We start from the raw sequence: 12414 nt of genomic DNA, 5'->3' as shown, positions 1-12414 counted from the left end.
TGGTTGGCTGAGGTAATTCTAACACTTGCCAGTTTTATGCACTCCTTAATGATGTACTTATTAAATTGCTGTAATAAACACTAACTTATTTATGTATCAAAAATATCTTCTGTAGACATCAGCCACAATGAAAGCTTTAAATATATTTAATAATAAAAGAGCAAGAAATACTAAATATATATTCACAGTGACAGAGCTCAAAACCACAGGAAATATTTAAAATAACATGCAGTACATATTCTCACAAGTGAAGAAAAATAAAATTTAAACTGTTCGCTGTATTCCTGACTGTCTAAGAGAATTACTATACCCTGGAAACTTACTAATAGAGCAAGGCAGATGATGTGGTGAATGGTTCTTGTGTGGTCCAAGACAAAACACAGCATGCCCTGTCTGACTAAGACTTTTCAAAATAATATCTAAAATGTTACTGCTGTGATAGCTTGGAGAGTGACACCATTTCTGGTCATCTGACTTCTAGTTCCCAGCTGAAACCCCATTGCTGAAGCTGGCAGTATTTGGCATCTATCTGTAAAAAATGTTCATACAAGGGTTTTTGCTCAGATCTTCAGCAGATCTTGGCAGTCCTAAAATAATTGTATTCCTCCACATTTTAAGACTAGTAATTAGTTCACCTTAATGACAATACAGAAAGCTTCCTAGTACAGACTGTCTATTGCTGCATTGAGAACTGAAAGATACCATCTTTTATGGCCTAACCTATAAAGTGATTTAATTTCATATACTTTTCTAAAGTTTCTGGACTGAAGTTAACCGTCCATTTTCCTCTCAACATGTACATTTAAACCGTTAACAATAGTGCATGTACATCTCTGTTCTCTTCAGTAGGGCACAGTGTGGTACATTTTAAATGCACTTTTCAAATACCTATTCAACACAAACATCTGGACAGAGCAGTTTGATGTACACAACACAGTTCTAATACATTTGTAACACAAGCATCTTACTTGACAGTACAGTTCTAATAATTTGTAACACTAGCATTGTATACATTAGTTTGATATTCACAAATGACATATAATTATGGCTTTGCATATGAGACTAGTCAGACGTATGGGTCTGTAATTCCCAATGTCCCCTGATGGCCAGTGCTTGTGCAAAGGGATGACCATTGCAGTTTTCCAGTCTCATAGCACAGATCTTGTCTGAGGCTATGGTTAAATTGTGACTCCAGTGGTCCTGATAAGGTCATGTTTTGGGCTGTTTAGGAGGCATCCCTGGGATGTTATCAGGGCCCATCAGTGTAGTGTTTTTTGGCCTTGGAGAGCACGTCTAGGACCTGCTGTCTAGTGACAGTTGGGTGGGTTTAGTTATATCCTAGGAGGCAGATTGGGGGGGGGGGTAAAATTGGAACTGAATTTATTGACCAGTGGATTTGCTCTGTCTTCTTTGTATAGGTGTGCCCACTGCTTTGTGCTGCTTTGAGATTTCAGACACAGCTAAAGGCTTGTGATTATCCTTTGCCTGGAAGGCTATCTTTACCTCAAAATTGACTTTGGTAGACAATCTGCCTTCTGAATTGTTTGTTGAAATTGAGGAGTGTGTGTTTGTGTTGCTGGGGGTAGCACTTCTAATCTTGGCCTTAACTTTTTTCTTTTGTTGTACATCCTATTTGTTTGGGTTCCACTAGGGAGGTGTGTTTCTGAGCTAGTTTTGGGCATATTTCTAGTAGGCACAACTGTCTGCATGTATTGACACAATTGCACATTGTTTCTGGGAACAATTTTGCATAGGCAGCGGTTTTCTTTGAGTTTAGGTGGGGCTTTAAATTTTGACAGGTTATCACTTAGTAGTAGGAAATCTGTGTTAAAATGGTTCCTAAATATTTTGGGGTTAAGCTGAGTCACAATTTTTATTATGAAGACAGCTTTATGGTTTGACTTGCCCAGAGAGGGCACTGCATTGGGGGGGGAGCAGCATTCTACTATGTTTGTGAATACCAGGTAGAGTTTGTTTGCACTCATAGTAGGCATATGGGACTGTCTGGTCCAAGGTGTTTGTTTACAGAGTTCAGGAATCTCTAGCCCCATAAGTTTGGCATAGTGTAAATATTCTGGTTTGTAGTGGGGTGTTTGAAGTCGCCCCTGAATTTGGTATTGGGTTAAATGACAGGGGGCCTCCAGAAAGTACAAGTTTTTGGTTGCTTGGGTCACAGAAGGTGATGTATAGCTGAAGGATATGAAATGGAACTTCACCTATGGAAATCTGGCCTTCGAAAATCTCAAGCAAGTTATCTTGTTTGACTATTCTGAAGATGTTTGTTGTTTTTATAGGTTGAGACACCTCCACCTTTATATCCTGCTTGTGCAGAAGGTTGCCTGAATGTGTGGAAGGCATTGTGGCCCTGCACTGCCACACTGCTATCCATGTCTTTAAACCATGCTTCATTAATTGCGCAAGATTCTACATTCTCCTTGTTTAGGCTCCTGTTATTTGAACAGTAACATCTTTAGATTCCCTTGGGTTAATTTTATGTCTGAAGGTGTCAGTTTGGCATTGCCTAAAAAAGACACTATGGGGAAGACATTTTCTTTTGCCAATTTTCAAAAGCTTAGCAGGGACAAGTATAGATCATCTGTACTAAGTATTGTGGTATGACCGTATTCTCCCTTGTTGACAAATATTGTACCCCCTTGGAATTAAGCCAGTTACTGAAGTCAGGCCTCCTGTTCATATCATGGCATCGTCTTTAAGTAGCATTTTGTATGCACCAAGGATGGTGCCACAGTCATTCTTAGTTCATGCTGCGGCATCATCCTTGGTGAAGACAGAATGCTGCTCTGTGTTGGACACATACCAGCATGGGACGCAAAGTCAGAGTTCTATAATGTCTGTCTTCATATAGACCAGGAAGGTACCTCTCTGCCCATTTGCACCCACATGGATTATGACTGATTTTTACTGGTACTTCTGGTTTAATTAATTCAGTGTATGTGGGGGATTTGGTAGATCCTGTCCCCTGATAAACAACTAACTGATTTTCTTCAATCTTGTGAGTGGGACATCTTTGTCTCTCAATGGAGTCTCCTTTTATTAAAATATTGGAGTTGAGGCTTCAGAGGATGTGGCTGTAAGTGTTGTGTTGGGTGTTCTGTTGAGTGCATTTGGGGTTGCTGAGAATTCTTTGCAAGACAGATGTCTAGGAGGTTCCCTATATAAGTAAGCGAACGTTGTTTAATTGACAGCTAAATGTCGAAACGGCAAAATCCCAAAGACACAGAACAGCAATCCCCCCCGGGCCATTTTCGGGACTTTGCTGTTTCTTCCACTGTGGTGCGATCTCGTTGTTGGTATATTTAAGTATTTTGTTTTTGGGTTTTTTTTTTTGCGGCCCAGTGTGTTTTTTTTTTCCTGGGGAAGAAAATCATTGTTCCGAATTTTGTGTGTTCGTTTTTTTTTGGGGGTCGATTTATACAGTGTTTGCTTTTTAAACGTTCGCTGTTATAATATAGACCCGTCCTGGTGGTCTTTGGGATTTAGGATGCTTGCTTTTAAGTGCCTTGGCATTTATTGGTCTGTATGTTAGCGCATTACTATATGGGATGGGTGCAATTATTGTGTTATCAACAACCTGATTGTTTTGACTGCTTTTGTGCAAGAGTCTTGCCTCCAGTGACATTGCCTAAGTAAATCTCTCACATACTGTATCCGTTCAAGGATTAGTTGGCTGGCAGTGAACCTGAGGAAATTCCTACATTGTCACAAGATGCCCTTAACTACCATGCTGCCAGCAGAGAAATTAGGAAAGTACCGATCCATGGTGTGAGGTCTTCTGATAAACTACAGTGGGGGTAGTACAGCAGGCTAACATGGGCACTCTGAGGGTAGAAACTACAGCTAGGCTTTGTATGACTGAAATTATGCAGCAGTGCCCCTCAGCATGCAAACAAGTTGCTCTTCACACAACTAAGTACTTGGTAATTACATAAGAAGCTTTTATAGGTTTGTGAGTTGCCCAGTATGTACAAGGTACTGCTAAATGCACTGCACTATGAGCAGCAGAATTTATAGACTCAGAAGTTACTAAACCAACTAAAAAGCCCTCTGGTCAGTAAAATGATCTCATTTTAAGATTCCCTGTATGTTTCCCAACTCTGCTATATCAGACTGCCTTCCTACTACTACTGCTAGAATTGCAGTCCCATTTTTGCTTGATCAAAAAAAAAAAAAAAAAAAGATAAGTGAAGTAGTACTGGAAGTAAATAACGCAGCTAGCTACAGCAAGTAATTACAAAGTTATTCTAAGGCAGACAAGCCAGCAATGAAGCACACACATGTTAGATTCTTTCAAAGCACGCTGTCAACAGGTAGACCAAGGGAAGTAGATAAAATTCACAGTGACATACCTCGCAACTGTTCAGATTTCTGCAGAATGTCCAGCTTGTTGCCTCCTCTTTTTGGTCTGCTCCTCTTAAAATTTGTTTTTCTGGCAAACTACAGAGGATTCAAGTCAGTTAATAATGACATATATTTGAGTTTCACACTTCATTTCCTTCAGAAAATGCAAGCTAATGCAAAATCTGGTCTAACCACATTCAAAGTTTATAAGAGCAGTATTTAAATCTGTCCCTATTTTGGGGTCTTTCTCCTCCCAACTATTTAAGGCCTTGTCCAGATTTCTTGTGTTAGTAAGTTGAGAGTTATGCACAATTATGAAATAACGAAGTGAAGTAAATATAATTTGAAAATATAGCAGGAGTCTTTGGAAATGTCTTAGAAAGATGCAGTATTTCAATTTTAAGTACTTCTCTTAGCCTTAATGGCACCAGATGCAAGCCAAACACTGAACACGAGCATGGTTACCAAGTTTTTGAGCTCTGTGGAACTGAGCCAAGAGCTGACCAAACCCACCAAATTTATAAACTCAAAAGTGACTAAACCAACTAAAAGCCACCTGGCTAATGAAACAGTTTCACTTTAAGCTCCTTATCGTTTCCCAATTTGGACAGAGGAAACCTACCTTTCTACTGCCATTAGAATTGCAGTTCCTTTTTTCTTAATGTGAAAACACACAGCTGAAAACAGCTAGATGCAAATTAATTACAAGGCAGTTCAAAGACAGACAAGACAGCAATGAGGAGCACACACTTTAAGGCAGTTTGGAAGCACTTTAACAGTCGAAGGGGAGAACGTTTACAATTTCATCTGTCACTGCCCAGTAAGATAAGCAGAGGAGATGAGACTGAAATGTTGTGTATGATTAGAGTCTTTGTTGGCCGATTTGTTTTATGTTATGATAACAAGGGGAAAAGTCAGACTCCGCTTTCAGCTTAAACATCTGATCTGTGTATCCTGTCTGTTATTCTATGTACAGGCAACAGAAGATTTTTTTAAAAAAATTAATCTTTCATGTTAATGGTTAACTTACAGGCTCATAGGTACTTACTAGGCTGTTGGTGTGTGAGAATCTTGAAGTCCACCCTTCCATTCTAATGTTAGGTTTTAACCTTGATATTTTTTGTACAAATAACCCAGTGATGAGCAGAGAAAGGCTATGTTGGGAAATGTACTTGATGCTTTTATCCATGAGGGAAAAGGATGCTAAACTAGGGGTGAATTTGCAGTTACCCATTTATTCATCCAAGTTGCATTTGAGGTTTCTGCTGCACTCCTGATTGTTTTGTCCTTTGGATGAGACAATAAACTGAGTTCCTGTCTGCTTGAGTTGGTTGTGCTCAAGTGAATGTAAAAGATCCTCCTGTACATATCGGAAAGAGTAGGGGTCCTTTTATTTATATACAAAAATAACTCCTTTACAAAATATTTACATATGTACAAAGAGGTAAATATACAAATCTGTTTACACATTCATAATTTCCTTTACGATCATGCTAAATTTTCACCCTTCTTAGACCCCCACTCCTTTTTCCTTAACCACCATCTGATTTTTACTTAGTTGCTAAAATCCATTTACCATTAAACATATCATTCTTTCATTCCATATAACCTAAAATAACCTTTTAGCTCTTCTTTTAACATGTTCCTTTACTTTCTATATCAAGTTTTATTTTCAACAAAATAGCTTTTCTTGGTAACATTTTATTTCTTCATTTATACACTATTTTTCTGTTGCACATTTTTACCATACCTCCAAATTTATTATACTTGTATTTTATACAGTTTTACTACTATCATCTCATCTTCATTTATCAACATTGATACTTTGTACAAATTTAATGAAGCAGTGTATACCACTGGGTTAATTAACCCTTAACCTCCTTCATTTGCATACAAAACTCCTCTTTTACTAGGTTTAAACTAGAACCCCCATATAAATGAAACCTATATGGAGTAATTCCTTTTCAAATACTCTTGGCAACATAAATACACAAAGTATGCTACTTTTCCCAATTTATCAAATAAGTCTTTTTTTCTGAATGATAAATTATATTCTTCAGAAAAGAAGTTTGCTTTATTCTTCTATTTTTCCCCATTGAATTCTATTTGCATCTTTATTCCTAAAATTTATACATACTAGAGAAATTATATTAATTGTAAAGTATATACCCCCGGTTTTTACTACATCACCTAAACCTTTACTTTTCTATTTTAAAGCCGTCCCTATCATTTCTAAATACTCACTCATGCAAATTGACTTTTATCCAAATTTTATTTTTTTGTAATTGTGATCTACATGTGTTAACAGATTTTTAACCCTTAAGGTGTTGTATACCCTGTTTCCTTCATTTTGTAATTTATTTGGCATATAGTCGCATTCATAAAACTAATGCAGAAAATATACAACTCATTGGACTTCCCTGTCTTACACCACTTTTCAGATGTATTTCTTGGCTTAGCCATTTACTTCATTGTTACTATATGTGGTTATACACCATTTCCTTTGTCACTTGTATTCTTTATTACCCATAGGATTTCTTGTCCAATTGTGTCGAATTCCATACTAAGGCCTCCTATCATGATTTCTGCTTTTCTGTTCATATCATCCACAATTTCTCTATCATTAATAATTCTTGACAACCCTTCCCCTTTCTACTTTATAACGTGTTGTAATACCTCCGTTCTCCAAAGTATCCTCGGGCAAGAAAAAAAAACAGCAGCTGATATCCAAGTAGAACACCAAAGGACAACACCACGAGAAGTAAGAAATAAAACCGTCTTTTATTCCATGTAAAACTAAAAAAGGATAAGCGCTTTCGGATCTGAAGAAGCGTGCACTGAGCACGCGAAAGCGCTTATCCTTTTTTAGTTTTACATGGAATAAAAGACGGTTTTATTTCTTACTTCTCGTGGTGTGTCCTTTGTTGTTCTACTTGGATATCAGCTGCCCTTTCTACTTTATATACTGTCTTCCATAATGTTTTCTGTTTTAGTTTCAAATTTCTTTTGCATCATTTTCATAAGATCTTTCAGTACTACTTGTCTCCAGTTTCATTATCTTTTATCTGCCTTCTTCCATATAAATTTAAGTATTCTACTACCTAATTCTTTATACATAAAATCTTAATTTAACCATTTATTCAAAATCTTTTAAAAATATTTTTTTCCCCAGCCCCTTAAATTTTTATACATTTCATACCCCCATTCAGTCCGGGCTTACAGCTGAATCTGTATTTACTTTCCTGATATTTAAAACGAGCTAGGTGTTCTCCTTTTCCAACTCTTTATTCTATGTTTTTAACTTTTTTTTACTTAACATTTTTTCCATACCTTCTTTTTTTAAAAGATTTATTGTAAATCACATTATGTACTACACTACTCAATCTTTTCCTGAGTTATTTCTGTTTCTTCTTTTGCATTTTTTTATTTGGGTCATCTTCTGACTTTGTATTAGAACATTACCTCACAGGATGTGCAGTAGTAAGTCCTGCCTAAACCCAACCCACCATCCCATAATCTGTGCTATCTTAGAAAAGTGAAGTAATATTCATACAGATGGTGACATGAATATTCATTGTCTATTCATAGTTTACCCTTTTCCTTCATGTAGTGCGAACTCTGAGTTGGTATATTTTATTTTCAGGTGGTGTGGGGGGGTGCAGGGGTGCTTGCCCCCCTGCAGAAATGAAGAAACAAATTCCACAATCTGCAGCAAATATATACATGATCAGCAGTCAATGTATGCATGATGCACTGAAATCTGCATGGGGGTAAGTCATGCATCTTTTCCATACCATGAACATGCCTGTTTCACCTGTCAATCTGAGGCCACACCTACTTCTGGGCAGACTGGTCTGTGAGGTACTGTACTAGTACAAAGCCCATCTTCCCTACTAATCTACTTAAGTATCTAGATACTTTTTCATTGTAAAATATAGCTTTGATGTATAACAATTCTTGTATTTTTTCTCGATTCCTTTCATGTAAGTCTTTGTCAAACTACTATTGTTATGTTCTAAATCATCCAATGCATTTTTATTGTTTTTCCCGTATTGCCACTGTAAAAACTTTTTTTCCTTAAATGTCCATCATTCAGACCAAGTTTTATAAAATGTTCTCATAGTAATGTGAGCTCTCCATAACTGTATTACTAATCTCTCTTCATTCCATACTTTCTCATTTATTCTTTTTATTCCTTTGCATATTTTTATATATTCATTATTTTCTTTTATCTGTAGCCATACTGCAAGATCAGAAGTCTCGTTTCAGCTAACTCCCCTTCTACAACTAAACCTTCTGATACTATAAAATAATCTTTCAGTTCTGTACATACCCCTTTTGCAAGTCCATGAATGTTTGTCCCAAAGTTTTAATTTGCCGCATCTTATAACTTGTAACATTTTTCTTTTATCATTTCCTTTCTTTTTACACTAGCCTCTTAAATCAGAGTTAGTGTCCTGTTATAATGTTCATATTTATCACCACATAATCTAAAATTGGATGAAATAACCTTTTCCTTTACTTACAGTTAGTAAAAGCATATGTTTTACATGTATGTTCTTTCCATTATAAATCTGCAATTGTTGATCTTCCCATTTTTGCCTAGCTTGCATCTAATATCTTTACTGTATTTCTACAGAATATGGCTATTCCAGGACATCTCTTATTTCGTAAATTCCAGATTATTTTTACTCTGCATAGTTTCTTTGTAATCTTTCATTTGTTAAAAATCTTCTGTGTCTTAATATAATTACACCTACATTGCATGTGTTATACCACTCAAATTCTTATTTTTCTTACTATGTTAATACAAATCGCACTTACAGAAACCACTCAGATTTTAATTTTCCCTTTTTCTTAGATTCACAGTTTCATAAAGCCATAGCTAATTACAAGGCTAGCATTCTTAATGGGCCATTGTAAGCTTAACCAATTTCCTTCCCAGTGGAGAGAATCAAACACTGTACCTTGTATCTATGAGTCAAACACCGTAACCATCATACCAAGCACCAATCTTTAGCTGTATATATTATTTTTCATCCAGTTCCTTTCTTTTTTTTTTCTATTGTACATATCCCTTTAAATTTTCATTTTCTGTATTTTACCCTTTTACCAATAGAATAATTTTTTCCCTTTTACTACCTCCCAGTCTTCAGTTATTTCTGAACCTTCTATGTCCTCGTTATTTTCTTTTATTTTTTCTTTTATGTTTACTACTTCTAAAATGTCTTCTCTTTGTTTATTTACTTTTTTCTTACTGTTTTTGTTTTTGCAGTCGATCCATAATGTCCAATTTTGTTATAACTTTTCAATTCACATTTTTTGCATCCTGTCCCATTTCCCCAAAAATTTAACATTTTCGTTTGTCATAGTTAACAAATGTCCTTTTGTATAAAACTACATATTTTGGGTTGTCCCCAGAATTTTACAACACCCCTATTCCCCTATACGTGTCATGCTTGGCATATATATATTTTTTTCTACATTTTAGCAAAGTATTGCAATCTCAGCCATCAAGTCCATAAACCACTAAACTTTTGCAATGTCCAGTACTACTTTATATAAAACTTTCAAATGTCTTTCTACCTCTGTTAGAAATTGTACATGAATCTTTTGTGTTTCATCGTTAAATGTTTTATCGCAGTTTCCATGGGTAATAGTCTTTTTTCGCATTCTCCAATATTTTCCATTGAAAATGTTTCAAATATAATGTCGCAAAATGTTTTTGTTAATGAGAAAAAATGCGCTCTTACCGCATGTGGTTTTGCATCCAAAGGAGCTATTAAATTGTCCCACACTTCAAACCTATTTTTTGTTTTCTTTACTTTCAATCCTTACCATATACTCCCCAGCTTTCATTTTCTTCTGCCTTTTCTGCTACTTCACTTTTGCCTTTTACTTTTTCTGCATATGCTTTTTTTTTCCCATCTCACCACTATTCTTCTGGATTGTCCTCCTTTTGCATTTTCTTTATAATGCCGCCACCCCCCCCCCCCAAAGCATTTCATCTACTAGCTTACTCTGCACCACCATTTGTTTAATTATTAAATCCTACCAGAGCCCTTCTGACTGGAAAGTTGTAATTGTAAATTTTTAATTTTCTGACTCGTCTCCTTCCAACAGGCTTCTTTGAAACATTTCCTCAGAATTCTGCACCCATTCAGTAGTCTTGATATTTGCTTATTTCTTCATTTCTTTCACTACTCCATTTCCTCTCTCCATCTGCCTCCCTGTTTCTCCAGACCACCTCTGTGCCTGGAATGGAAACAGGAAGTGCTTCTCCAAAATGGGTCCCACTCTCAACAGTGATGAGTAGGGGAAGTTACCTGATGCCCTGGCCAAAGTTCCCCCGTTAGTATAAAAAACACAGTCTCCCCTGAAAAAAGGCCAGTAGCCCAGTATGACTAACATGGTTAACAGAACACAAAAAAAAAAATTAAATTAAAACTTTACATTTAGCTGTGAAAATATCTTATGATATGTAAGTACAAGATGGCATTGAATGTCTTTACAAGGCCTTGGTATGTGGTGTGTACTGATTTGCTCTTGGTCATTGCCACAGTATCTTATTTGAAGAAGTTGACCAGTTAAAGTAGGCAGAGCCTGTCCTTGGCAAATCCAAACTGTCTTGGATTGAGAGTCTGTAATTTATTTATATCCTTTATTAATTCTGTAGTGATCCTTTCCGTAGCTTTGCAAATGTCTGGTCAAGCTTGGGGTCTATAGTTAGATCTCCTGAAGCCTCATCTTAATGTAAAGGAATGACTTTTGCGGACTTCCATTCATCTAGCACAAAGCCGGAAAGCTTGTCTTGAGGCTGATACTGAATAGTCTCTGTAAAAGGGGGAGGGGTGTCTAAAAAGGCACGTTTCAGGCTGACCAGTAAGGCAGTCTGGTATGTTGTACAGACTGTTCTTGGCCTTAGTCAACATCTTGAGGACTTGTTCTTGGGAAATTTAGTGTGTGGGGGGGTGGATACTGTTAAGTGATTTCAGAATATTGAAGGTGAGAGGGCAAAGTTTGGGAAAAATGTGTCTGCTAGTTGATTGCCATTGTCTTCTGGGTTAGTGTATGCCATATTTCTGTTAGCTCTGTACAGTGCTGGACGTTGGTTATGTTAGAAACATCAAAAACAGAGACTTAGTTTGTCATTAAATTGGGTTATTTTACCTCATATCTGGCGTTGGTTGATTTGATCAGGGACTAAAGTTTTTTGTTTAGTGTAACGAGCATTTTTTTTTTTTTATTTTGGAGCCTGTTTATATTAGGGTTCCACCTAGCCTTTGCATAATATCTGAATACAAAATTTCTGTAAGTTGGGTCAGTCTTAAGGTGAATGTGACTGCTTTGTGGTCTGATTTGACCAGGGAGGAAGTTGCATTTGTTGAGAATCAAAGCTTCCCCATATTGTAAAGGCCAAATCCAGGATTTTGTAACCACTGGTTGGCATGTGGACTAACTGGTCCAACGAACTTGCATTGAAGTCTAGAAATTTATGGGTGTACATGTTTGAAGATGTGCAAGTCTCCCAGTTTATGGAGGGGTAGTTAGTCTCCTAGGTGAATGGTGTTTGGCTTAATGCATAGGGACTCCATGCCTATTTAGGTAGGAGATGTGGACTGAGAGGGGACATTAAGTGGGTACTATGTTTAGCTGTGGTAATGGGGTTTGTTAATAGTAAGCTGGATGCAGAGGAGTTGTGGCTTGTTTTCTTGTCTAACAATGGTTTGAGATCTTTAACTTATTGTAACTTATATAAATGCATAAATCCAAGCCCTTTTTCAGGTTGGGATTCCAAGGAATTTAATTTTTATCCATTGGTGCTCCAGTTTAGACTTTGGCATAAGAAGTTTGTGCCTTTAACCTGTCCTAAGAAAATGCATGAATTGAGAAGTACAAATTGGCAAGTATAGCTAAGCTTTAATATATACAAGATTTAGATTCTACTCTACATTGCTTCTGTGTTTAAAAGTAAATCATAAACGGTCAATATTAATGAAGGTTAGTTGTCCAAGAGAATCTTTTACCTTGATATTGAATTTTACAGGATTATGG

General features: G+C 36.5%; 1 protein-coding gene across 1 annotated transcript in view; it reads left to right on the top strand.

Annotated features, from left to right (window-relative positions):
• The window catches only part of WDTC1 (WD and tetratricopeptide repeats 1), a 2674659-nt gene that overhangs the window by 703892 nt on the left and 1958353 nt on the right, over positions 1-12414 (top strand). The gene's annotated exons all lie outside the window — the stretch shown is intronic.

This window comes from Protopterus annectens, chromosome 1.part1 (genome assembly GCF_019279795.1).
Source record: "Protopterus annectens isolate FY-2018-M chromosome 1.part1, PAN1.0, whole genome shotgun sequence".
In the NCBI taxonomy this organism is placed as follows: Eukaryota; Metazoa; Chordata; order Ceratodontiformes; family Protopteridae; genus Protopterus; species Protopterus annectens.
The sequence above is the reverse complement of the archived record's forward strand: the minus strand, read 5'-3'. Positions and strand labels throughout refer to the sequence as shown.